Source organism: Agelaius tricolor, unplaced genomic scaffold (assembly GCF_023055355.1).
Source record: "Agelaius tricolor isolate 1412-34295 unplaced genomic scaffold, bAgeTri1.0.p SCAF_27, whole genome shotgun sequence".
Taxonomy (NCBI): Eukaryota; Metazoa; Chordata; class Aves; order Passeriformes; family Icteridae; genus Agelaius; species Agelaius tricolor.
The window spans coordinates 5,561,338-5,589,097 of NW_027269287.1; the positions used below are offsets into that span (position 1 = coordinate 5,561,338).

Sequence of the window (27,760 nt, forward strand, 5' to 3'; positions counted from 1 at the left end):
TGACGCCAGAGCGGGTGGCCCCGGCGAGTGCGGGCGGCGGGAGCAGCGGCTGTTCTACTGCAGCTATGGCTATGTGGAACTGGCCGGGAATAGCAAAGGGTTGGGAAATCCTGACCAAAGGCCGGCTCTGAGGAGGCTGGAAGAACCCTGCCCCGCGTCCCCTGGCAAAACTGCCCTCATCGGGCCCCTCCGGAGCCTGTTCAGAGCCTTTGCCCACGGCTCCGACCTTTGGAACAAGTGGGTGTCGTCACTATGGCAGGCTCTGCAGTGCCAGCGGAACCTGTGTGGCCAATCCCGTCAGCTCAGGGCCAGGCTGGAGCAGGGGCGCTGCCCGCCAGCCGCGGGCGGGTAGGTGGTGGGTGGTCGGAGGCAGGGTTCCGGGTCTTCAGAGGGGGTTGGAGTGGCCAAACATATAGGGCCAGCCTCGGGAAGCTACAGCAGCACATGACAGTCCTGGCACGGAGGCAGATCGGTGTTCAGCTGGCTGGTTATTGAAGCGGTGGGGTGAGTGAGGTTAGGCTTGGAGTTCGACTAACACAGGGCATTTATCTGTTACTTCCCAGCCTTTTGGAAAAAATGTTGTTTCAATTCACCACTCCCCCTCTCCTCGCGACACCGACTTTTTTTTTTTTTTTTTTAAGAGGTTTTTTTTTATGCTCCCCTGCTAATATTTTTAAGGGCCTTTGCAGGGAAGACATTGATTTTAGAGGGGGAAAAGGCTGCCAAATGCATTAAATCAACAGTGAAAAGGGGGTTTGTTTGTTTTGCTAAATTGATCCTGTTCTAGTAATCTACATTGTTTCATTTTTACTAAAGGCAGTTTCTGAAACTGCAGTTTGCAAGTTGCTATTGTCCTTTATATACCTCATAAACAGCTGCCCAAAGATATTTTTTTATCCAAGACAATTTTGAATTGTAATTTTTAAAAAACGGTTCTCAGACTAAATGTTGGAGATAACTTTTTCATAGACAAATACATTTTCTTTCAAAGATTAGACTTAACTAAATTTGTCGTAAAGAGTATAAAAATAGTATTTAAAAATATTATTTATCACTTTGTTAATGACAACACAGACTGATATTAGAGTTAAATCTGTGTCTACTCTTGCCACACATGCATTTTAGAAATAAGTAATTCTTAAGGTAAGTATCTTTTTAAAAATTTTTCTTCAAAATTAGACTGAAATGGCTTCTGAAGGAAGTTAATACTATAGAAATCCCAAATCTCCTGCTTAGTGTGGAACATAGATGCTGTGGAGCTTATATGGTATGTCCAAAGTCCCCTGAAGTCTGTTGAAATGCAGTGTACTCTGACAGGCTGAGATGAAATACTAAAATGGAAGCTCAGTTCTATGTCACTAGTCACCCAGATCCCACTTCTGCCTCAAAATTTATCTTTGGGTTTGCTCTAAGTCCAGTTCCTGTACCAACAACTATCTCTCTGTAAGTAATTCAAATGTACTTAGCATGGTATGCCAATGTTCCACCAAATGCATAGAGTTTATATATACACATATGCATTTTAGGGGTATAATGCTTGTAGTCCATGATCTTACTTAAGTGTAAATATAGGAAGAATTTAACCTACTAACCTCTTGTTGAAGTTTAAGGACTCCAAAAATGTGTGTCTAGACTTGTCTGAAAGAAATGCATCTAGGGTTTTTAAGATTTTCAGTGCTAGTAAGAAATTGGCAAGCAAAACTTCAGTCTCAGACAAACTCAAATCTCAGTAACTACTTTCAATTCTACATCCCTTCCCCAGTTTCTTCTTACATAAAGTTAATTAGGTAAAATTTCAAGATAAATGGGCTTTTTTTCCCCCCTTATGCAAAAATACAAAAATAGATCAAATATGAGCTTAGAGTGGAAATTTGAAATCAATTCCCCATCTTAATAGGGTTTAAGTACAGGAATGTATTTGAAGAATAATTTTGGAAATGCTGTCATTTTCATGAACTGGTGTTCATGTCTATAATTCTGCATCTTCATATGCAGAAATATCAGAATTTTTTTTTTCAGAAGCAAAGCATTTGGTGGAAGTGTAATTTACTGTGTGGTCTAATACATCTGTGATTAAAGTCTATCTAGATTGTTAAACAGCCTTCACCCAAGAAATACAGTATCTTCACTATTCAACTTGATTGCTAATATAGAAGAACTACCTCTCACAGCTTCTAGAATTGATGCAGAGGAAGATAACTTTGTATTTCATTGTTAATTTATGCAGCTTTAGAAGTCTTAAACCTCTTTATCATTAGCTGAGTATTTCTAAAGTTCCTGCTAGTGCAGTTCCTTCTCCTTATCTCTAAGAGGAAAAGCTTCCATAAATTGTTTCAGAATTAGCATTTAAGTAAGGAGCACCCTTTTTATTCCTTCTACCACATTTATTTGTCCATGTGATTGCCTTTCCTGAATAAGGAGAATCTCTCTGTGATTCATTTTCATTTTGGGAAAAGCTGGTAGGGAACTAGGAAAATATTTTTTAGGCTGTGCATTCCTTCTCTTTTCCAGAAATGGAATTGCCTGACTAAGGTATTGTGATATTTTCAGATATTTTGACAAAAAATACACAACCTAAAACAAAAAATATGATTGCACCCCCTTGCTAATTATGTGACACTCAAGCTTTTGTCTATCTTGCACTGAGTGATGATGTGATACAGAAGCAGACAGCCATAAATGGCAGAAAAGGCTTAATTAAGTATTCTGCAGCTGCTACAAATTAGATCAGCATCTGCATCTGTGTAGACAATGAAATTCATGGTAATTTTGAGGGCCAAGCAAAGTGGAGGTTTGTTTTGGATGGACGCCTAGCCACAATTCAAGCAAAATTCAGACTCAAATATGTTCTGAGGGGGAAAAAAGTGTTGGTCAACTTCATCTCCTGTTGCTGAAAGCCAATACAGTTTCCCATTCTGGCTTTAGATGTTCATTCTAATGTCACACATGAAAGGCATCTCTTAGACTGTTCAAAGAGTCTGTTGAGTTTTTTCCCCTAAAAAATAATTCTCAGGAGTTTTCCAAATTAGACTTGGAGCTATATTTTTAGATAAACAACCAGCTTTTTGCAGTTTTCTGATGATTTGCCTCTATTTCTGATTTCATACCACTTTCTGGAACCAAAATTGGAGTAAATGATGCACAAATGTTAATGATTAATAATCCAACTTGTTCTAACAGAGATATTTACACCATAAATTGAATATAGAATACAAGAGCGATAGATTAGTATCTGGGATGAAGGTATAAAGGTATTACTCTGAAACTTTTTTATACAGATATGCTTGTATGCATATACCAAGAAATAATAGGTTATTCTCTGGACATTTTGACAAAATGCAGTGGGTTTAGGTGTTTTCAAACTCTTCTAAATTCATAGTTTTGTTTTGTGTTTGAACAGCTCTAAACACAAGTGTTGATCTAAAAATATGTCTTCTAAGTGCTGATGTTATACTAAATCTCTGTTGTAAAAACAATAATTAATACAAATATTTCATTAGATTATTTAGAGAGACCTTTTGAAAGTTGAAAGCTCTTCTTGATAAGTGAAGAACTCTTAATTTCTGTGATCATAAATGTAATTTCACAATAGTTGGGTCAGCTTTTAGACATGATTATGCCACTTATGTTAATCTATCTAAACCTTCCATGAGCATCCTGCTGTGGGGCTTTAACCCTTCCCATGAAAGTACTTTAAAAAAATATTATTGATGTTAAAAGGAAACTAAGCCTCTGATCATGTTTGGATTTGTACTTTGGTTTGGATGTATTTAATCTGAAATTGTTGTTACTGCCATATGATCTAGTTTGGTCTTTTTTTTTACACTGCTGTATGATGCACAGATTTAAGTTCCCATTTCTGGTCTGTTATGTTATTGCAAATTTGCACCAATCAGAGCAGCAAGTTTTGATTTCAGCAATGATTTTACAGGTAGCTACCCTAACATGGCTAAAGGAGAAGAAATCTGATTACTGGATTGAAGTTCCTTCAACTAGAAATTATTTTTTTCAGGCAACTAAAAACCATATAGAGACAACTTCAGTGTTTTCTTTTCTTGTTAAAAAATTCAATTAACTTCATTCAAATATGTATTGAAACTTCTTGAACTGACCCAATATATTGTTAGCCTTTTTAGTTTTAGGCTCTCAGAAACAAATAAATATGTTATGGTGACTCTTGTACTTGTCTTTACATTTTAAATCTACAGCAGATGGAAGTTCTGTGCCATCAAACCTCTTTACTTCTGGACATGACTGAATTTGTTTTTTTGCTGTTGCTCAGCTAAAGGGCCAAGAGCTGGAGAATAGGTACATGTTTGGAAGGGGTTTAGAAAATTTTCTAGCTCCTAAGTGAGACTGAAGAATCTTTTTGTAGTCTACATATTCATGTAGGGGAAGATAAGACAATAGGAATATGGGCAGAAATAACTCAAGAGGACTGTTGCCAGTGGGGATTAAGCGGATTAAGAATTTTTGGATTAAATTGAGATTCAGTGAGGAGTTCCCACATCCTTTTTGCAGATTAAACCTAGCAGTTTGGATGCTATTGAAAGAATGCTTTTTCCCAGGAACAAAGAAATCAAGTTCTTCTTTGCCCTAAGTGGAAGCCAGTTCTCTTGTATTTCTGTGGAAGAATGCAAGCTAAATCTCATTTCAGAGAGATTGAGGGGTAGTATTAAATGGCTAATGCATTGAGTTGGTGCAAGGACACATAAATGGGCAATTTTTTTTTTTTGCAAGGGTAGGAACAATCTCTTGATATACAAGTAGATTGTTTCACAGTCTCTTCTATTTTTCTCAGTGTTTATATACTCTTTTAGAATTACTGCACACAATAATAATTTGTTATTACCAAGCATTCTTTCTACAATAATTTTAAATTCAGGAGATGGATTGATACTAGAGAAAGGGCAATTTGCATATAGTCATATAGGACTTTAAAAAGTAAAGGAAAAGAATGAATGCTGCAGGTATCTACAGCAAAAACTATAGGAAGCATCCATTTTGTGTACTTCTGTATTGTTATTTTTAGAATAATAAAAGAAAGTAGAGAGAAATTAAAATTATTGGGGGAGAGTTTTTTGTTAAAAAAAGAGTCAAAACAGAAGATAAAATGTAGCAACCCATAAAGAGAAATGTTTGATTTGCAGGATGAAGTCTTAGCACATTGTTATCATACTATTCAGGTTTTAATTTTTTGCCCTAACACATGTTTCAGGATACAGTTCATCAGCTACATTAACATTGGATTGCACTTCATCTGCCGTAAGTACAATTTTTAAGTATGTATGTAGAACTAGTAATGCTATATAGCTATATTTATGAACAAAGCTGTAATTGATGTTTCGTTCGTTCTATAATTTTATTAATTTATTTTTATTATTTTTGCCTGTGCAGTTATTTTACATCTTCCAGTAAACTTGTATATGTTAGCTTAAATTTAGATGTGTATTCTTTGCAAGCTGTATTTATTGAACTTGATTTAGAATCCAGTGCCTTTAAAGTTATGCATAGAAAGCACTGTGCTTTTGTCTTTGTTGAAGATTTCCTAAGTGGTGCTTTCAGAGCTTGTCTCGTGCTTAGTTGCTTTCAAAGGAGCAAACCCATATCTGACTATCCAATAGATTGTCACCACTTTAATTGAAAAGGACAACTCCCATTGACAAGCAGTTTGTGTACCTGTACACTGTGACAAGGGGTATCCTTTTAGCCCTTGTTACCTAGTTAATGGTGATTCTAGAGCGCAACAGCATTTTTTAAATGGGTTAGGAGGGTGGAGCTCCAAGCAGTCATTGAGAGTGGGTGCTTCTTCACCCGGGAATCAGCCACAGTGGGGTGCAGGGGTGGGGAGCAGCTGCAAAGACATCTATTTGCAGCCACCAGGATAGCTCAGGGGGATGGAGCCCTCAGGCAAGGCTCCAAGTGGCTCTCTACATTGCCAGCAGACTGGCAAAGAGGAGAGTTCTCCACTACTCCTAATGGCAGTCTGATCCTTTGATTTCCATGGCGACTGTCTCAGAACAATAATGAATTAAATTCATGAATTAATGTTTTTGTTCAGAAAGTCCAAGAAGAAAGTTATATACCTTTTTTAGAATAAGGTTTTGCTGACTGTACCAAGGGGAAAAATGATAAATTTAAAGTATATATTTACATTCATATATATATTTGTACAACACAGACTTTATATGCACAGGTGCGTGTGTGTGTGCGTGTGTGCGTGTGTGTATAAATAAAAATGCACATACACTTTAAAATAGAAGCATAAAATGGAAATTTTTTATGTTTAAAGTACTCTTGTATGAAGCTGTAATTACAGCTATTCATTCTATTCCCTCACTAATTTTTTTATCATGCATTTCATCTAACTTTTATATGCAACTTCACTGCCTTCAGTGGAAAGTGTCCAGTTTTTACCAGTGTAAGTAAAAGCAGAAAGTTTTGAGATGCTTCTAAAATATGATGTAACAGTATATGAAAAAATTTGAATTAACTTTTGAATAACAGAATCCACATTGTGAATCTCCTGAATTGAGATTTTTACCAAAGCTTTGTGGTTAAATCCTGTTTTTTATTTACATGCATTATGGAAAAACTAATATAGATATCCTCCTTTCACTAAAACTTGGATTTACTGGAAAAGACAAACATAAGATTGAAAGCTGAGCTATGGTGTAGGTTAAAAGAAAAAGAAAAAAAGTTGTGGAATAAATTTCCATAATTTACAAAATTAACCACAGAGCTCTTAGTTAATAGGGAATAGTTGGTACAAAAATAAAAGAATGTACCAGGCATTTTAGGGGTGATTCTCTTTCTAACTGAAATAGTTACAAAGTTTCAGTGCATTAAGTTAGGTTTTCCTATTTCTTAATCTCTCAATATTTCATTAATAACAGAAATATTTCAGAATTTCACTTAATGTGCTGAAATCTGTTGATGAAAAAATAAGAAACCAGAAAGACTAATTAAGGTTACTCATTTAAATTTAATGGTCTACATTATCTAGTGAGTAATCTCTATATTTTGAAACATTAAACAACCTTTTTCTAGAAAGGGAAAGCATGTTATACTAAACTTTTATTTCACAAAATACTTTTTCTCTCAGTACAGTGAAATGTAGAAATAACCACTGGAATTTCATGAAATTATCCAGGAGTTTGTCACACTAATTACTGTTTCCAAGCCTTTAAAATCAATAAAGCAAAATGCTGAGGAACTTAAAGTGTACAGAACTAAAGGCTCTAAACTGCAGGCTGTATGTTTTTTCTTGTTTTGTGTGGCATGAACAATGTTTAGCTAGCTCCAGGAATTGCTGTTAGTATATACTGACTTTGCATTTAACGGTGCTTGGTTTTAATGACTGTTTAGGGGATTTGGTTTCCATACATTACACATGATTTACGAAAGAACAGAGTTTTACAGGCATTGCTCATTTTAAAGGCAGCTCTAGTTTTGGGGGTTTTTGTTTGTTCTACATTTCATACTTGATCAGAAAATATCTTTAATATTTAGAAGTTTGCTTTATGCTTTGATCAGTAATGTTTTATCCTATTGACCTTTTATTCTCACATACAGTAGGATATCTTTTCAGCAAACAAAAATGTTATTATTTTCATGTAGCACATTCTAAAACCAGAAATAATGTCATCTCCATTTTCTTGTCTCTGAAAATGAAGAAAATGGATGACAACTATGCCTGATCTGCTTCTGCTGAGGTAGGACCTCCCTGTCAGCGGTACAGGTCCCACACCAAGCAACCTAGCAGAAACAAAACCAAAGATCAGGGATGTTTAAAAGGGCATTGTTATTCAGGTATTATTGTTCAGCCTAATGTTAGACTACTCATTGCTGACATATCATTTATTTTGATATGTGGGGAAGCTCTACTACAGAAATAGTCTAACAGTATATTGACGTATGATTCCTTTTTCTCCCCCATTAGTGTCTTCTATGCTGTGCAGTGACTTCTAACTATGGAATCTGTTTACTGAAAAAGATTCATATGGTTAAGTTTTTTGTCTGTTTACTCACTTAAATAAATGTTTTCAATTTAACACAATTTGTAATGAATACTGTGAAACTGTAGAAAGAATGAGTTCATGAAATAGAAATAATAATAAAAAATGCTTTTCTCCTCTCAAAAATATTTATTTTAATATGTGGTCATATTTCCCTGCATTTTTACATTAATTGAAATCTTATTGTTCTAGGAAAAAAAAAAAGAAAATTCCCCCATCATCTAATTTTCCAGTTGTTATGCAAATTAAGGAATATACACACAGGCATGATTTGTGGTTTTAAAACAAGGGAATGTGTAAATTCATGATATCTTTAAAAAGCACCATGTCAAGCACTTCTCTCATGGAGCCTGTAGCTTACAATTTACATTTCAGTTTAGTATAAGGCACCAGTTTGCATGAGAAATCTTTGGTTGTCCTGTAAAATGCTTTAAACAGTTAATTTCACTCATTTATTACAAAGGAAACTTAGTTGATGTTCAGAAGGAATTTCTAAGACTTAGAATGACTGCTGAAGTTCCAAATACTGTGCAGTCTACAGACAACAAATCCTTTTGGTTTGTTTGGAAATTACAGGATAACTCAGTTCTTTTAAAGGATGCAGATGGAGAGCACAGAGTACAACCTCAGCGAGCAGTGTCTAGCTTCTGCTGTTCCTGCCTGTAATCCTTTATTTTCTTTCCATCCAGAATCATAGAAACAGTGGAAAGAAAGTGACTATAATTATACAGTCAGTTTAAAGAAGCTTTTCTTGGCAACAGAAGATAAAATCAAGCACTGTATCAAGTTAAATGCAAAGCATGCTACAAAGCTTATCTGTTTGCTCTTGAAGAAAGCTTTGTGAGAGTAACCATGAGCCTGGAGCTGAAACACCCAATGCTGTGGTAAGCAGAACATTCCAGAGACATAAGAATAGTTTTTTAATATTTTTTTCTATTAAAACTCACCAGTGCCCTTCTTCTGCTTCTCCAGGAAGTTGTACCCGTCAGCACCTGCTGAGGGCTTCGTTGATCAAAAAAATCAGGTAAAAAAATCCCGGTAGAATAAAGCCAGACCAGCTGGCTTTAAAGGGAAGCCCCCAGTTTGGGTTGTGTTTGCCTCACTCACCCTCTGCTCTGCAGACCCAGGCTTTTTCTCCTTTGGATGTTGACCTGTAGGCTGTGTGATGTGTGTGCACAAGTGTCTGGCAGGCCAAGGTGCACCTGCTTCTGTCACTCCTGAGTAAATTTAGCTGTAAAAGGTATCACTGACAAGCAGACCTTTGTCAATGCTGGCAAATGAACAGAGCACTGCCATCCCCCTTCAAAAGTATTCTGCAAGTTCAAATGGAAAATATTTACTCGGTAGTCTTATCCAGTATCCAGGAATTGCTCCTTCAAGAGGAAGGAAGGCCAAGAGGCTCATGTATGGCAAACAAATTTCTTCCTTTAAATAGATGTTAAAATTACATTATTCCAAGAAGAATCTATGAACAAGATGAGGCTGTGTTCTCTTAATTGTGGCTGGAAGAAAACTTTTTTAAAATAGGAACACAGCACACAGACCTTGAAATTCAGGTTGTTAAATTGTGCTAACTGTTAAAGTTGATTATCTTTCTCTTCCATAATTCATTGTGATTTTTATCCAAAAAAAGTATTAGAAAACTTAAACATATCCCATAGAAGGTATTAATCTCATTCCCAAAATTAAAAAGCATGCAGAATTGAGAGTCTGAATTTCAAAATCACATGTTTGTGATTTGCTACATTTTGTAGCACTTATGCTGTCAAAGTCTGGGAACTAGACCCTTTTAAAATGGGACCTAAAGTAAATGGAGGGTCTTTTGAGGGAAATTATCAAAACTTGGTATGCTTATCCTTATTGAATATTTATGATTTATTTATAATAAGGGTATTTATAATTTATATCTGCCCCTTGCTTTTCTTTTTCTTTTTTTTCTTCCTGGAGATGGCTTCTGGTAATTGAAAGAGAAAGGTGTAATTTACACCTGTGTGTCTTCTCACAGAGTTAAAAAAAGAGTCACCAACATAGGTGCCAGGATTGGTAGCAACATACCTAGTTACTTCACTTTCCACTTGAAAACTAGGCAATAAACTCAAGTGGCTTTAAAGAAAAAAATTCAATAGTGTCTACTTTGCTCTAATATGCTATTTAGAAGGAGCAAAATATTCCTTTCTAACAAATGAGGCAAAAATTGCAGATCAGGAGCTCTTTGTAAGATAAACAAGGTTCCTATTTACTTAGTTGTATAAACAACCACTCGCCAAGCTTTATGTCTCTGCAGGGGCACCCTTTCAGATAGAAACATGGACCTTATTAGCATCATCTTGTATCCATGGAAACATTTTAAGTACTGCTCTCTCAATATGTACTTCAGTTATTCAGGGTTCAAGAGCTGAGTACCAAATAATTAAGTGTTTTTATTACTTTCTATGTGGGAGCTTGGTTCTTGGGGCTCATATCTGTCATAATAAAGATCTTGTACTTTCATGATGTTTGATAAAATCAAGTGTTTCATTTCCAATCTCCTATCTACTCTATTCTTAGATTAAAATTAATGTTCTAAAAGTCCTGATGAATTGAAATTCTGAAACTTTTCGTTATCCTTTACTGTTTGAAAAACAATGATCATAGTTCACATCACCATCTGACTAAATCAATGTTCTTATTGCATTTGTCTAGTCTGGTTTTCTATATTTCTGAAAAAAGGAATAGGAAGAAACTTATAAGAAATCAGACTATTTTCTCTTTTTAACTGCCATACCCACTCATGTGGCTCTGTTGTAGGTCACAGAAGTTGAGAGCTTAATTGTCTTGAAACTGAAAAAAAGGATGAAAATAAGGGAGCTTATTCTGGGTTTTTACCCAGAAATGACTGGAAAGCAAAATAATAATTTTTCTTTCAAGATGTGTCTGCCACACTACTTAGTTAAAATATCAAAGCATAGAGCTAAGAGAAATAAGGGATTTTATTGATACTTCCATGTAGAAAAAGAAACATTGGCATGAGCTACATTTATTTTCAAAGCTATCATTCTGAAGAAGATCCTTTGCAGATCAAATGTTATTATTTCAATATTATCTTGGCTCAAATTCAAAACTCTCTTGTAATTCCACCTATTAATTGGTACAATTAATGATGCACATTTTTAATGTACTGTGATTTAAAATATATGAAAATTAGTTACTTCTATCCATTAGTTAGCATCTTCTATGTATTTTTAAAAAAATCCTGCCCTAATTTTGTTTATAAAACCATTTTCTTCAATTGAGCCAGGCTGAAACTATGAAATACCTTGTTAATCACAATGGCTATCAGAAAAACACATTTCTGTCTGTAAAGATCCAGTACTTCTCTCTGAAATGCTACTGTTTTAGAGCCTTGGTTTGGTAAGTATATATTCCTGCATATAATTTTCATTTACCACTGTTATTGTTTTTATTTGCCACATTGTGTCCACAGCACAGTCCCTGATGAGTGCAGATGGCACAAATGATTTCTCCACTGATTAGGCTGGAACAGTATTTGTGTAGAAATTCTGTAAAACTTTGATATGTGATAAAAACTGTTACCTTTTTGCATGCCAGATTCTCCATATCAGGTTTATACTTTTATTTATGGATATCTGTTTACAAATGTGTAATAATTTTATTTTAAAAGTGTGATCATAGTGTAGGCAAATTGGAGCTGCCTGACCCCTTTTGAAAGCCTCAGTAAGTACTCCGCCTGCGGGCTGGCCTGTTTGCTCTGCGGATTGCCACATGAGACCTAGGATTGTGATTGCTCTCAGGAACTTTTACTGTGAGCCAACTAAGCATATCAGGGAGGTGAAACTTTCAGCCTCCAGAGAAGGAAGCTGTGCACATGGTAATTTTTCCATTTCCCTTTCATCGTGTCCCTGACCTTGCTACAAGGTCAAGGTTGCTGGGGTACTAAATGGGAAAGTAGAAAGAGAACCTAATCTCAACTCAGCCCTCTATGTGTTCAGCCTGAGGTTGATGAGGAACCTCTGACTTTGCTCATGATCTTGAAAAAAAAAAAAAAATTCAGCTACATTCTTGAAGGATTGCTCAGGTGCATTGCAAAATACAGTGAAAGCTGGTCTTGACTTTGCACCTTTTGAAATGATGAAACCAAGATTGGCCCTGTTGAATCTAGACTGGTAAAAATCCAATTCTTCCTAACCACAGACCTTGGGGAGAAAAAGGAATGAGGTAAATTGTTAGTGGTATCTCTTGGGCACATAAATCTTCATCTAAGTTATATGTTCTCAGCTTTATGATTTTTAGCTTTTTAATCCAAGATGTCTTTTTTTTTTTTTCCTCCTAGCATTTGTTAAAGAATCACTTCCAAAATGCTAGAAAGTCAGCCTGAGCATATTGCAGATAAAATCTGTCTCCCTTCTCCATCACGCAAAATAGAGATTCAACATTTGGCCTATATTCAGTTTTTCAGGTGCTAAAAAGCTATGACAAAACTGCACAGATCGTATGATAATGGGCATATTATACAACTCTAGATCATCATATGCCTAACTTATTATTACTATTTTAGTTTTCCACAGATCACTTTTCTAGCACCATCAACTTAGGCATACTTCAGAAAAATAAAGACTCATTGAATGGTTTTTGAATTTATAGGTAAAATACAAATAAGTAGGGAAAAAATCCAGGAAAAAAATTTAAGAATATGACAAAGGAGCAGGTAGTATTTTTGTAAAAAGAAAAGTGAGTTGAGTTATGTGAAGACTCTTATGGACAAGCAGAACATCAGCAGAACAAAATGCAGACAAGGAATTCTCCAAGGAGTAAAATAACCTCCTCTTATTTTTGAGCTATCAGAGCAAACACAGGCCATAAATTCTCATCCTTCCTGAAGCATACCCAAATAAAAAGCACTGACTTGCTGAAAACCAGCTATGTTTGAGAAACTTGTGCACAAGAAGATTGGTTCAAATTTGCGCTAGAAAAAGTGTGGGAGTCTGCTTCCAGTGGTAGGAGCAGCAATTTTCCAGGAGAGAATTACAAAGTTACAGTAGCAAGGTGATGGAGTGTGAAATTCCCTGTTCACAAATTTACCCAAATAGGTGTAATGCAGCGGTAAATATACATGGACAAATTTGCTTGTGGTGTCCCCTCTATCATTGTGCAAACTCTGAAAGGACAAAGGATGTAAATATATATTTGGCAAGTGAGAGAGAGAGAGCAATGTTACATAGGTTTTCCTGATACAGAATAGGAGCTGAGATTTTTCCCTAAAGAAAAAGTATTGAAAGGTAAATAGAAAGTAGAGGAAAAGAGTGAGTTTAGCTGCAGCATTCTGAACAATTTTGAGAAAAGGATGTAGGGCAGGGTTAAGATAGATAAGATGAGGTATCTGACAATTTAAGTGGTTGTTAGCAATGGTGGTGAACCACATTTCACAGAAATGAAGAACTTTATTTAGGAAAGAAGTTGCACAGTAAAATGTTGGAAATAGGTAGGTCCATAAGATAGGTCCCAAGGTGTTGGGAGGTGTAATAGGTAGGTCTTTATGAAAGAGAATGGAGTAAATGCAGTGAGGTACAGAAGGAGACAGAGGGAAGAGATAGTGTTTAAGTAGGAATAATTCTTTTTGTGGCTGTTTGTAGGCAGAAGCAGATGCATGATGTGCAGCAAAACCAGTCAGATTTGACATAAATGTAGCTGAAGGCAGGAAAAAAGATTATCCTAGAATACTAAATTAGAAGGGACCTCAAGGATCATTTGGCCCAGCCTTGGAAAAAGCATGTCTATTAGGGTGGGAGAAAAAGAAAACTTTGGAACATACTTCTCTGCTTTTCCAGTTTTATGCTCTAAAGTGAAAACAACTTTTCAAAAAAGAAAATTAAAAGCACTCTAGGGGAAGAATAAACAAGTGAATCAGAGAAGAATCTGACCTTGCAGTGAGTTACTGATTCTGCTGAAACACTGAGACAACTGTATACACAACCATACAAGCACATCAAATGCTCCTATTTGTAGATTTTGTTTAAAAAATGCAAAACAAACTGTGGGGAGAAATTATTCGTGTAGTTGGAAGAAGTACTTTCTGACACACGCAGGAATACTGGGTAGCCAGTGTGTTTGTGTAATTCAATATGCAGGGCATAGGGGCAGTAAAGGAGGAGATGACACTGCAGGGCCCAAGTTTGGCATCTCATGCAGAGCAGCCTTTGAGTAGCTCTGTGAAGTTTGTAGCACTGCCTCAGTTACATGAAGTTCACATAGAAGATACACACTAGGTGCACACCTATTAGGTGACAGGCTGATAATAAGGCTCATTCTAGGAACTACAAATACCAACTCACAGCAACCTGTCTTATTAGATTCTCTCACAGTCAAAATAATAAAAATGAAAACAAATTTTGAGATAGAAGTGAATGCATCTATACCACTGGAGTGAAAGCAGCTGCAGTCTGGAAGAACTCAGTTATGTATAGGCCATTATTTTAAATGTGCTCCAAGATTCTGTCACCATAGAAAAGACATGAGAAATTCCCCAGGAATGTTTACTGCAGAACAATTGACACTGGTTATTAGTTACTTTAAAGTAATAAATAGGGACCTTTTCTGCCAAAGTGTGGTTTGTTACAGACTGATCTGCTATGTTGTATAATTCTTTTACATAGTAATTGCTAGTATAGTTGCCTGAGAATTGAAATGAAAATATGATAGGGAGTCATTCACAGATACTATCTAAAAACAAACTGAAACCCTCAAAATGTTACGAGCTTTTAGAATGAAAAAAATTTTAGTGCAAATCAGCAATATGGTGTATTGTCAAATTAATTATTTGAAAAGGAATATTTATAATAAATATTGGAAAGGATCAGTGAAATAAGAGGTTTCACTAAGTATTCCCAGTTTCATGTAAAAATGACTCAACTCCTCTTCCCACAAGTCATTTTTCATATTTTGCTGTTGTCTCCCAAACACATAAAAGCTCAAATTTTATAAATACATTCTGTTTAATAGATAAGAGATTTATTTTGCATTTGTCCCAGTGACTACAAAAGATGCTTACTAATAAATGAGTAAATGGACCTCCTTCTTTTTTAATGCTTTCATTCTATATGAACAGTTGATTTGAAAGCTACCATTTGAGGTAGTTCTGGGACCAGAGATGTACACAAGTTGCATTGAGATTTTCATTGTTTATGACTAGTCAAATTTCAACCATTCAAATTTAAAGTTACCATTTTGGGCTATATGCCTAGTGCTGGATTTTCTATGATGATTTAGCTGTAATTTGAAATGAGCAGAAGGAAGGGTATTCTAGATTATATCTGTTAAGGGAACATGTAGAATTTTTTCACTGGAGATTACTAACACCTACAGATTTTTGCAATAATGGAAGAAGTTCAGGGATAGTCTTGGTAATATACCTGCTGCCTGCTCAAATAGCATGTTTACCAAGAAGAAATTTGCCAAGAGAATACCAGGTTGTGTATGCTTGTCTGAGACTTCACTCAGAAAACTGTCACCAAGAGGAATTAAAAGATCTTGCCATGCCTATATACATCGACCCAAGATCTTGCCAGGCCTATATACGTCAACCCAACTTGCTTAGAGCTGCATGACAGCTAATTCTGATATTTGAGGTATTTTAAGCACTCAACATTATCACAGAATCTGAGCATTACTAAGGTGTGTATATTTTGCATTGTGTATGGATTGATAGATTGATGTGCTGGCTGCTGTCTGCTCCCTACCTGTTTGGTCACAGTTTGTAGTACAAAAGGAGGAATATACAGGTTGTTCTTTCTCTCTTTCAATCTTTTTCCTGCTCCTTGGAATGATACAAAGAACTAATCTCACCTTGACTTTGTCCCACCTTCTCAGTTCTAAATATGACAGCAAATATTGTCCAGTGCTCCATAAGCAGTAGGCAGAAAAATGTCTAGTAGCATTCAGATATTCTGAAGAATTGAGTTTTGCAATAGCCACTTGTATATACAAAAATATAATTCTAATCCTCAATTGTTTCTTGGCATTAATGTACCCTATTCATTGAGACTGAAACAAAGCTGATGTCTCTAAGAGCACTGATTTGAACAATATCCAAAATCAGTCTTAGGAATTTTGATTAGCATCTAAATAAGTGTTAAATAAATGTTACTTTGGAAAAACCCTGATCGAATGCATTAATGATAAGTTGTGAAGTCATAGTAATTGCTTATATGGCATTAAATAACATAGATAGCATAGTTAATTGATATCACTGTCTCAAACATGTATATCTCATCAGCTGCCAAGAAGCTGGAGTGATTATGGCAGTATTAACTGCAGTTGAAATACATTAGATAAGATGCATAAAATGGAAACAAGCATTTGCTATGATCATTTTACTTGGTCATTCAGTGACTTTATTTTTGGTAAATGTTGCTTGGCTATTAATGAATGCTTCCAGCTTTCTGATGAGCTGCTCTGTTCTAGATGAGCTAGATTTTAAGGGAATATGGTTCAGATGACGACTGTAAGTAGTTCAAGGAGTCTGCACAGGGTGAAGTAATCAGAAAGGTGCAGGGATCATGCTAATAACACAGTCAGGACCAGGAAGAAGTGGATCAGGGACAGGGCTGAGATGAGGCTATGCTATGGCTCATTAACCCAGTCAGAGAACAGTGCAAAGATGGCACTGGTAAAAAAGTAGTTTCCTGTTTATTCAGGAAACAGCTACCCAGAGCAAAGCCTAATAATCCATTGAGAAACTACTGCACTTAAAACTTAGCTCCGATTAATTAAGGCTGATAATTTGGGAGAAAATGCAATGTGTGTTGGTGAGACAGCTGCTGCACAGTTCCATTGGACTACAAGGAGTTTTTTTCAACAAAATTATGGTGTTAGCTTAATGAAGAACTGGGACACACAAAAATGACAGTCTGCATCAGCCACTTCAGCACCTCCCAGCACATAAGTCCAAGCAAAACTGTTGATTCCAGGGGAAGTTTCTTTTGGTTGTAACTTAAGAGAAGCAACAGCTGAATGACAAAAAGGAAAAAAAACTGGTTGAGCGTGTTTTTGATGTCATCAATGTCAGAAAGAGGGTGCCACATCCGAGGACAAAGCATCAAAGAAAATACTCTTTACATAGGAAACTTTTGTACCTGCAGGTGATCTTCCCATACATGGTATAATCCTGTTGTCAAGGAGATCCAAGTCTTTCATGACCTGGATACAATGCTTCTTGGCTGACAGCCTTCTCACCAACAAAGACATTAATAAAGTGTAGACTTTTTTTCAATTAACATCTGGAAGATTTAATTTTCTACCAAGCCCTATTTTAATTTTAAAACTTATAATCTGCAGTCTGCAGCAGTGGGTGGATTCTCTGGCGAATTCAATTGCCACAGAGTCACACAAGCCCCTGACTATTATCAAAAGATGTGTGATAAACGAAGATTTTTTCACTGAAGAATTATCTTCATTTAGTACTTAAATGCACTGGCAAATAGCCTTTCAAATAGGCTTGATCATGGAACAACAATTTCTATTGGAGTATCTGGATTGCTTCATTTTTATTTAATTTGACAGCAGACTACCTGCAGTTTCACCACTTAGATTATTTTTATGCTCAAAGTGTTTGTATTGTAGTGAATTTTTTTATCCTATCTCTGCAATGGGATAGCGCCTCATTCTGCATTTGCTCTGGCTCTCTGTATTTGAGGCTTTGTGCAGAGAGGGTGCATCAGGAAGGTGGGAAACTCTTAACTTAGCAACTTTTTTCCTGTTGTGTTTTCCTGTTGCTGTACCCACAATGAGGGAATCTTGCAAAGCTTATTTTCAGGATGATTCTCTGGTGTTTCAGGTAGACCTGTGATGAGAAAGGGATATATTCTGTGATTTGTCTTGAACAAAAGAGCATGCAGATATGAAATAGAATTCAAACACCTCCTGAAGAGCAGACAGAACTATTAGTGTGCTAGTGGTATTCTTCATGAAGCACAAAAGGGCATCAGTGAAGGTAAGAAGCTGGCAAGTACTATGAACACTTCATATTCAGGGAGACACATAGCAGTCAGTAATAGATGTCATATCAATCTTTGGTAGCCTAATGTTTCTGAAGGGTTTAGATCACAACTTGTCTCTGAGAAGAGTAGGTAATACATAATAAATCAAAAGGAAAAGCAAACTGACCTTCTACTTCCTTTAGAGTCTTTCACTGATGTGCTGGGATTGTATGAGAAGCAGGGATCTGATATGGGAAGGTATCAGATTTTGTCTCTAGAGCACAAGATTCCATGTCCGAGGGAGAGAATCAAACACTTCTTAATGGAGTGCATCAGGCACAGCATTGCCTGCTGGTCAAAGGACATGTTTGCCCTGTTTTATTTTGCATTGATGTGGTCTCACCTTGAATCCTGTGTGCAGTTTTGGGTGCCACAATACAAGAAAGATTTAAAGCCATTGGAGAGTATAATAAAGCCTCTAATCTGGCCTTTTTATCGAGCAGTGCAAGATAGCCTGGGAGCCCAGACCTCAGGGAGACAGGGTGCCCGAAAGCTGGGCTAGTTCGAGGCCGATGCCACAGGCTACCCCCTTTTCTTGGTGATTGCCAGCTCTATAGTGGTATCAGCTCTCTTAGGATCTCAGCTCTTAGCTTGCTAGGTACGTAGGCCTTGGCTTGAGGCTGCAGCAGACGGCGAGAGAAGAGAAGGAGTGCCTTGGGGTTCCACAGTGATGTTTATTGCAGGGGAGGCCATGAAGGTTCCAACGACAGCTCTTCTTCTGTCGAATGGGCTAAAGTAGGCCCCTTTTATAGGGTTAAGGGGGATCCAAACTTGACCAATAGTAAGGGTTAGGTATAGTGGCCTATAGGGTTACAGAGATAAGCTTTGGGGCGGGGGTCAGAGAGACAGGAACTTATTTTGCTGTCTCAGCAGTTCCTACTGTTCAATTCTCCATGGGGCCTTACCCAGATCCATGGGGTTTGCTACAGGAGAGTGTACAAAGGGGGCCCGCAAGGATGATGAAGTGTCTGGAGGGGAAGTCATATAAGAAGTGGCTGAGGTCACTTGGTCTGTTCAACCTGGAAAAGAAAAGACTGAGGGGAGACCTCACAGCAGTCTGCAAATTCCTCATGAGGGAAAGAAAGGGAGGAGGTACAGATACTTTAACTGTTATGGCCAGTGACAGGATTTGAGTAAATGACATGAAGCTGAGTTGGAGGAGGTTTAGGTTGGACATCAGAGAAACGTTTTTCACCCAGATTTGGAACAGAGTCCCCAGAGAAGTGACAGCACCAAGCCTGAGTTCAAGAAGTGCTTGGATAATGCTCTCAGACCCATGATGTGATTCTTTCAGTGTCCTGTGCAGGGCCAGGATTTTGCCTCAATGATCCTTACAGGTCCACTCTTTGATTCTCTGATTCTCTGATTTTCTGATTCTCAACAGTTTTTGTTAAAGAACCAAGAATTTGAGGAACAATGGACCCATTGAGTGGAAAAAGACTTCTGGTGGTCCTTGCCCAGCTTCTGCAGAGAACTGAAACCACTGGGTATAGTTTCTGTCTTCAGAGACAAATGAACAAATCATCTGAAGTAGCAGCAAATACTCACATCACTAGGGCTGTCTACAGACCCAAGTCTAGGTGAAGAATGAATCCTTGTACAGATCATGAGAAGAAGGGGAGGTCTTGGTTCCTTGGTTCTTGGGTGTGGATACCTGCTACGAGCATGACCATAGAGAATTTCTTCCTTGTTGTAGGTTCACTATTTGTTCAGGCTGTATATGCAAGTGTAAAACAAGGATTTAATTCATTTGATCAAACAATTTTTTTTTTACCTTATGAGATCTCCTTAAGATTGACTTTATCCTGCAGTAGTGTCACAGTTGGCCATCATTTAATGCCTCATCTTGTGAGGTCAGAATTCCACGCCCAACTGCATTTAGCAGGTCAGTACAGTAATTTTAAATGTCTTTCTTTCAGATTTTTGCCATCTTCAATTATACCTTTCCTCCCTACTATTTGTGTAATTTTCTTCTGTCTGAAGACTCTTTACTGTTCTCTATTGCACAGCATGACAAATTACCCATCAAATCATATCTTTTCAGCCCAGAAATGCATGGTAACAGAGTCATGGCATTATCACATGTTGTGTATTTTATTTCCTCACAGTTCATTCAAGGGTGTCACTTTATTTTCCTTCTTCCTTTTGTCATCACATGAAGATTAACTACTCTAGTGCTCCTAAACTTTAGGAAAAGTTAGAAACACATCCTAAGCTTAGAGCAGCACATATACGATTCTGCATCACTTAGCACTTCCCCTTCGTGACAAAACCATATCAATGATTTTGAGTCCCTGCAGAAGCTGTAATAACGCATTCATCCTTATTATACAGCTGAATAACCTGGGTGTGGGCAAGACTATTATTTGCAGCCTCAGGCCATCAACCAAATTAACTGTGTGTCACTAATAAAGCCTTGATCTTGGCCTTATTATTGAGCGATGCAGGATGGTCCGGGAGCCCAGTCCCTCTGGGAGACAGAGTGCCCGAATACCCAGTCAGCTCGCAGCCACCGCATGCCTACCCATAACAAGCCCAGTGATTGTCAGCTCTTTTGTGATTGCAAGCTCTCTTAGGATTTTATCTCTTCTTTGCTTGCTAGGGCAGCTGTTAGCTGAGGCAGAAGCACACGGAGAGAGAGGAGAAGGAGGTCCTGGCAGTTCCACAGCGATGGTTTATTGGGGAGACTGTGAAGGGTCCCAGTGACAGCTCTTCTTCTGTCGAATGGGCTAAACCAGCCCCTTTTTATAGGGTATAGGGGGATCCAAACTTGTCCAATAGTAAGGCTTAGGGAAAAGTGACCTATGGGGTTACAGAGACAAGCTTTGGGGCGGGGAGTCGGAGACAGGATGTTATTTTGCTGTCTCATCATGACTCAGCAGTTCCTACTGTTAAGTCTCAATCCTCCATGGAGCTTTCCCAAGCTCTGTGGAGTCTGCTACAAGTCACCACTCACTTTGATAGTGTGCACTAGGTTCTCTTGGGAGTTATGAAACTCACTGTGTCCACAATCTGTTCTCTCCTCCCCTCTTTCTCTTTAATTCAAGATAAACACCAGTAATTGTAACATTTGTGCTGAGATATCTCCCAGGCATTGCAAGGATCTATTAGAAAAGTGAACTGGAAGAGCTAAGAGTGTCGGCAGCTAATATACATATAAAAGACTTTAGAAATTGTGATTAAGAAGACACAGGGAAATTTTGCTGTTGACAGTATCGTCCAGAGCCCTCATTAGCATTCAAGAGGGACAGTTTGACATGAACAGGATAGTTCATGGGCTCATGGATTCTGCAACATGAGTGCTCAGTCTGAATAGAACTGCAGGAGCAAACACAGAACTGTCCTCATAACCTATCTCAGATGTGAGATAGGATCCTGTTCTTCTTTACAGGGTATTTTATGGGTCACTAGGAAGAATGAATGATTGAAACTTCTGTAAGCCAAACTAGAGGAATTAGCACTTTGGGTAATCAGAAAGATCACTTGGGATGAAATTTGGCTGGAAATAACTTCATATGCTTCCATGTAAGTATTATTGTAATTAACAAAATACACTATTTTTATTTAATACCATTAACATTAATTTTATTATTTATTTAAGTAATGCTTGCTCCTAGAAAAGCATGAAAGCAGAATACAATAAGCTGAAAATGTCGTAGTGCGAAGAATCCCAAGACCCTTTTGCAGACTTGTGTTAATGGTCCAGTAACTTAAAGAGTGGCAGATACTGAGAGACTGGTCTTGAGAGGTGCTGGAAGAGCTAGAATTCCCGATAGCTAATATAGGTACAGATTTGGCACCACCCCACCCTCTGCAGCATTTTACTATAGCATTTACCTATTCTGTGCCTATTCTGAGTCTTACATGTTGAGATTTTTAAAATTCCAGGTATCAGTAGCACCACGAATAATGTAATTATATTTAGTTTTTTCAAGCATATCTTTGCAAGTTCAATGAGAAGATTAGTATAGAAATAAAAAGATGTGAAGAATTTAGAATAAACCTGACTTGTGAACCAAAGACAAAATATTTTACTTCGTTTTTGCAACTTTTTATGAACAATCTTGAAATTGATTTAAATGGGACTGAAAATCTCTGGATGTTGCAGTTAAAAGAAGATTGTCTTTTAATCCATTAAAAAATGGATTAAAAGACAATCTTCTATTGTCTTTTAATCCATTTGCTTTAGAATGTCTAGTGGAAAATCCAGCTCCAGTATGTTTTTCTATGTATTTCTTTGATATAAATTTGTTGCTGCAGCTGATAATTGTTGCTGCAATTGTAAGAATTATATAAGCTTTGTCACAGAAATCATATTGTAAAAGGTTCCAAAAAACTTGACAATGTTGACAGTTGTTTTCAGCAAAAGACTGCTTTACTGTAGCACTGTCAATGTTTATGTCCTTGTGTACATTTAAAAGAGCAATGTGATTAAGGCAAGCTTGTCCATGCTAGATATGAGCCAAGTTTTCAATCTCCTCATGGCACTGAAAGATTGCTCAGCTGTTGCAGACAAACAAGAATAGCTGGCAGATTTCTGCCATTAAAATAAAAAAAAAATCCTTGTCTTTGGGCATACATCTATAGGAATGTGTAACATCTGCTACTGACCTTAAGTTCTAGATAAGAACAGCTTCTATTTGTAACTCAGATTCATGTACCTTGGTTTAGAGGATGCACTTCCAAGGATATTACTAAAGTCTTTTTGTAAAAAGATATTTGCCTAGACAGCAATCTAAAGAATGATGTACTTCTGTTCGTGATATGCATCTGTTAATTGTTACAGTAGTGAAATGCCATTATTCCCCTAATGTCACTTTCACTGCAACTTATGTCCACCTTATGTTGAATTTAAATAATCTATATTGTATTCTATTCTAAGAATATTTCTTATTTATACATGAAAATCAATGCCGGAATCTTAATTTCTGTATGCTGATTTATCTATCTAGAACATCAGTCATCTTTTCCACATTTTTTTTTCACTCTTACTAGATGAAAAGCATGAAAAACTCATTTCTTTAACCTTTGTCAAGGGAAATGGGCCTGATTTAACATGGTCATATATTCCATCTATTGACCCTGAATTCTTTATGTAAGATGTCAATGCCATGGGATGTAGAAGATTTGTTGCTGTGCTTAGGTGTAGAAATAGTGGAATAAGTCAACTTCAACAAAATAATTTTATAACAAACCCAGTGTGATTTTCTTATATAAATTAATGTAGACTTTCTTAGTCCAAATATACTCATATTCCACTTTGTATCTATTAAAAACCCTTAAAAAAAATCTGGATTTCTGACAATACCCTGAGGGAGAGAAAGGCATCAATTTCAGGTTGACTCAGGGTGACCAGTTCAAGTTTTCCCAGACACTCAGTGTGAAGCTCTGCACAACATGGACTATTTAGAGAAGTCTATGGCTCAGGGAGGTAATATGGAAAAAAGCTGTGAAGCTATCTATAAATACTTTTTTTCCTGACAAGCTTTTCCAGTGAAAGTGTGTGGTACTGAAGGGCAGCATTGGATAGTGTAGCATTTGATAGTGTCTAATTACAAAACTAGCTTTCCTCCTCTTGCAACCCAGTGACACATACACTGTTTTCCAACAAAATTCTGAAAAAAAATGCCTTGGACAAAAGTCTTCAAAAAATAAGCCCAACTCAAGCCCAGAAACTAGTGTACTCTCTATATAGAATGAGGATGAACTCTGATAAAAACAGAAGTTTATGACAAGGTATTTAAAGAGACACATACCTTGAGGTATTATCCTCCATTGAGGAAGGAAGGAGATAATTTAAAGATGCACTCCTCATCTTAATTCTAATATTTCCCTGTATTTTAAGACTTGGTGCTATAATGTATATGCTTTTGTTTGAGAAAAAACTTGTTATGGTAAATCATGGGCAGCATCACCTGTGCCTCCTACGATTATCATGTTTCAAATAAAATAACACCAAGTGTAACAAGAATGGCTCTCCTCTTACTAGAAGCCAATATTAGTTTAGCATTTTGCATTGTTAGGTTAAAAGGATGTGATGCAGTAAATGCCACATTGCAGGAAGATGTATTAATTTTTACACACCCTGTGAAATGTAGGGTGACAATACACTTCTTTTCTCCTACTATTTTGGATAAATATTTGTAACCCAATACTCTCAGCTCAGAGAGCAGCAGTTTAACTCATGTTTCATTCTCAGGCTATGTGGTTGAAAACCTAAATCTCAGAAATGAAGGGCTGTAATTATCAACTAGTAAATCTCTCTCTCTCAGCAGTTATTATGTAAGGTCAATTAGAGTGAAGAATTTTCAATCTGGACTTATTACTAAAGGAAATCTTTCATGCAGAATTGATGAAATGGAAGAGCTTCTCCCTGTACCCCATCTGCTCTCTGCTTTTTGTGTCCCTTCACTACAGCTGCAGTCATTACCAGACTGACTCCCCTTTGAAAAGCTAAAGCCACATTCTTCAGAACAGTTGCTTGGTGTTGGTCAAATTTCTCTGCAGACTTTTTTTTCCATTGGAGACATGGAGGCTCATGCATAGTTTCCAAGGACTAACGACTTTGCGTGTCTTCTGTCTCCAAAATCATCTCTTGAATTCCAAATATTTCTCAAGTGACTAGCAAAAGAATATCCAGGTAATTTTTGGCCTGGTGGGACAAATTTGAGTAGAAAGCCAGATGGCTGTAAAAATGGATTGTAAAGTAAGTATTTCATTTTATGTTATCTTCTTGTCTTTAATACATGTGTGCTTTCATTGTTACAGTTGGAGTGTTCACAAGATCTGAAGTGACTATGAAAGCTCACTAACTCTAGCAGCAATTGCTGTCTTTGTTGCTCAGACTGCAGATAATGTCACACAATGATTCATGTAAAAAAGCAATAATGCAACTCAAAAAAAGTAAAAGATGAGCAATAAACTAAACCTAAAGAGCTTGTTACCTTTCCCAAAACAACACTTTTTCATTTCTGATTTAGGTTTATTGTTTTCCCTCCTTCTTTTAGCATCCTTTACATTGTATACTAAAAATAAATGCCTTCAGGCGTCAAACTTTTACTTCAAAATTACTGCCTTTCATATCCTTTAGTTTCCTTTCAGGCATCTAAAAAACTAAAGTCAAAGTAACACTGAATAATTTGAAAAGTTAACATAATTTTGTTTATGGGAAGTCTAAGTAAATGTAATTAAAATAACCTTTAAACATATTGTTTCCCTTCAATTCTGAACTAAATATTTTAAAGAACTGAAGTTTTAGACAAATAATTTTTTTTTGCTTTCTTTTCCTAACAAGACAAAGAAGAAAAAAAATCAGCCTCAAGGGACAGGACATGAACCCACCAGAGATCACTGTTCCCTTTCCAGCAAAAGGAATAAGTTTGGCTCACAACTTGCTTTGTTCTCTCTCAAAAAACTGTGCCTATATACCACTGGGAAGATGAGGGCTGAAGACTGACACACAACAACTGTAAATACAAACATACAAGTTGATAAATAAGGCCGTGATTCTGTAAGTAGGCCTGCCCAGACATAGCTCCCCTCCAGACCTCTGCTCAACCACAGTCAGTCTGCATTTTTATTTTTCTCTTCATTTTCAGTATTATCATGGGCTCTAATTTTCTGAATACTCAAGGCTGACTGGTTAGAAGACATAAAGTGGATAACACTTGATAATGAAGAAACCACGTGCCAAGAAGAAAAACAAATATTTATTTTCTGACCATACCTGAAGTGAAAGGCAAAACATTCAAGAATTTCTTACCACAACTGATAAGGGAATTATCAAATCCCTTTGATTTTCTGCTTTCTGTGTATTGGCTAAACCTTGTTTCCCAAACTTTGGGACAAATTTTTTTAACATATGTTATATGAGCCCTGTATTACAGACCAAGTCAGGGAAGTCACTAGATATCCTTCACAAGGCTTGCTTAGATGTTCCACCTCTACAGTTTATTTTCTTTGGCTGAAACTGTAGGAGCAGTGGAAAAGGAACTAAACCACTACTGGCATTTTTGAGCCTAGTTAATGGGATTCTTCTCACCAGGAAAGTTTGGAATCTAATCTTGTCATTCAAGTTCATTTTTCATCAGTGTTGCTCATACTTCAATGCTTAATCATAAATATTAAAAATGTATCACATATTTTGAGCTACATTTTTGAGTTTTCTTCACACTAAATAATTGTAAATAGTTTCTTCACAGTAAATAATTGAACTTAGTCAGCTGTGTGCCCCTTTTTCCAACTCTGCACAGGCACAACTAATGCAGGGTTGAACACAACCTTAATTTCTGCAGCGTGAGCATCTTAACAAAAATACATATAGAAGAGCCAGAACAACCAACTCCTGAACTTTTATCAGATGATGATTTATTGAATATAAATTTCTAAACCTATTCCCATAAAATATTTTTTTCTGTTGAGTGGTATTTGCCCAAGAAAAACAAGGCCAGAATATGCACCTTCTGTGGGCCAGGAGAAAATATGTCTCTGAATAGTATAGACCTAATAATGATTTATTAAAAAATTGTTGGGAAAGATGGAGCTTTTCAGACTTAACAGATTTTTTACTGGGTTTGCCAGTGTGGAATAAAGGAGAATCTGAAGATTTATTTACACAATGGAAAAAAGTTTTGCACATATTCAGGGAAGATTTAAGACACTGACAAAACAGATTCAGATAAAGTGTGAAAAAATAAATTAATTATGTGACCACTAAATCAAGGCCTTACAGACATGTCAGATGCTAGTTTACTCTTGTATGGACTTTGAGATCCTTGGACTCCTCATCTTTCCCAATGTGGTCAAGAAAATGCGGTAAGTTTTCAGTCTTAAGCGTAGATTCTTTGGTAGCCTATAAGAAAATGCTCTTTCTGGAACACCTGGAATTTGTGGTTATGTGCTGGTAGTAAAAACAGCAAAGCAACTGCTAAAAGAAATTCATTTGTGTCTTTAAGAGGAAGTTATATGTACATAAGTTTCATTTTCAGAAATTCTTTAGAAGCTTGGAAGTATCTGGTTTTATGCAAAGTTTCAATATTTTCTTTGGCTTTCTTGTTTAATTTAAATCTTGAAATAACACAGTTGTAATGCATGGCTGAAAAATCATGTACTTTGGAAAACAGTGTCTCAGTCCATGTGGAATAAATCTGCCCTCCACCTCAAGATCTGTGGTGTGACTAAGTGAAAATATAAAATAAAAATTCTGCAGAGAAAACATGAGAGGTTTGTGTTTGTATGGTTTTTTGTTTTATCTGTCTTTTTTTAGATAGTTGTACAATTAATTCAACTGCCTCAGAAATCTAATCATACTTAAAATGAGAACTGATTCACAACAATGTCTTTGGAAGATTTATTCCTCAATTATCTTAATTTCTGTATACTGATTTATAAAGCCATTCCAGATCTGTTACACAGCCTAATACAACAGGTAGGCTTTGCTGGTTCCAGGACCTCTAAAAATCTTGATGGTACCCTGAAAAACTGATATGCCCCAGTTGTGATCAGAGAGAGCACTAGAGTTGAAGCTTTGCTTAAATCTACAATTTGTCCTGGGAAGTGGTGAAAACATAACTGTACTATGGACTGTGTGGGATAACATATGTTTGGGGGGTATCGGGTGCTTCCAGCCCTGCTAGAATGCTTGGAAGAGGCTGTTTGGGTCAGATCTGCAGAACACGTACTGCTATCGGATTTGTGCACCATCATGTAGAT

The 27,760-nt window shown here is 36.7% G+C and overlaps 1 long non-coding RNA gene across 5 annotated transcripts; it reads left to right on the top strand.

Moving 5' to 3' along the window:
• Positions 1–236: 236 nt before the first annotated feature.
• Positions 237–27,268, top strand: LOC139600441 (uncharacterized). 5 transcript variants are annotated; one of them, XR_011682540.1, is made up of 9 exons: positions 295–504; positions 5,219–5,265; positions 8,708–8,902; positions 8,991–9,042; positions 11,680–11,886; positions 17,848–18,003; positions 19,434–19,934; positions 21,441–21,574; positions 25,344–27,268. It is a non-coding gene; the product is annotated as an uncharacterized lncRNA (long non-coding RNA). The 5 variants fall into 5 exon arrangements; XR_011682538.1 differs by lacking the exon at positions 11,680–11,886 and adding an exon at positions 24,467–24,755; XR_011682539.1 differs by lacking the exon at positions 11,680–11,886 and having other exon boundaries at positions 237–348.
• The last annotated feature ends 492 nt before the right edge of the window (positions 27,269–27,760 follow it).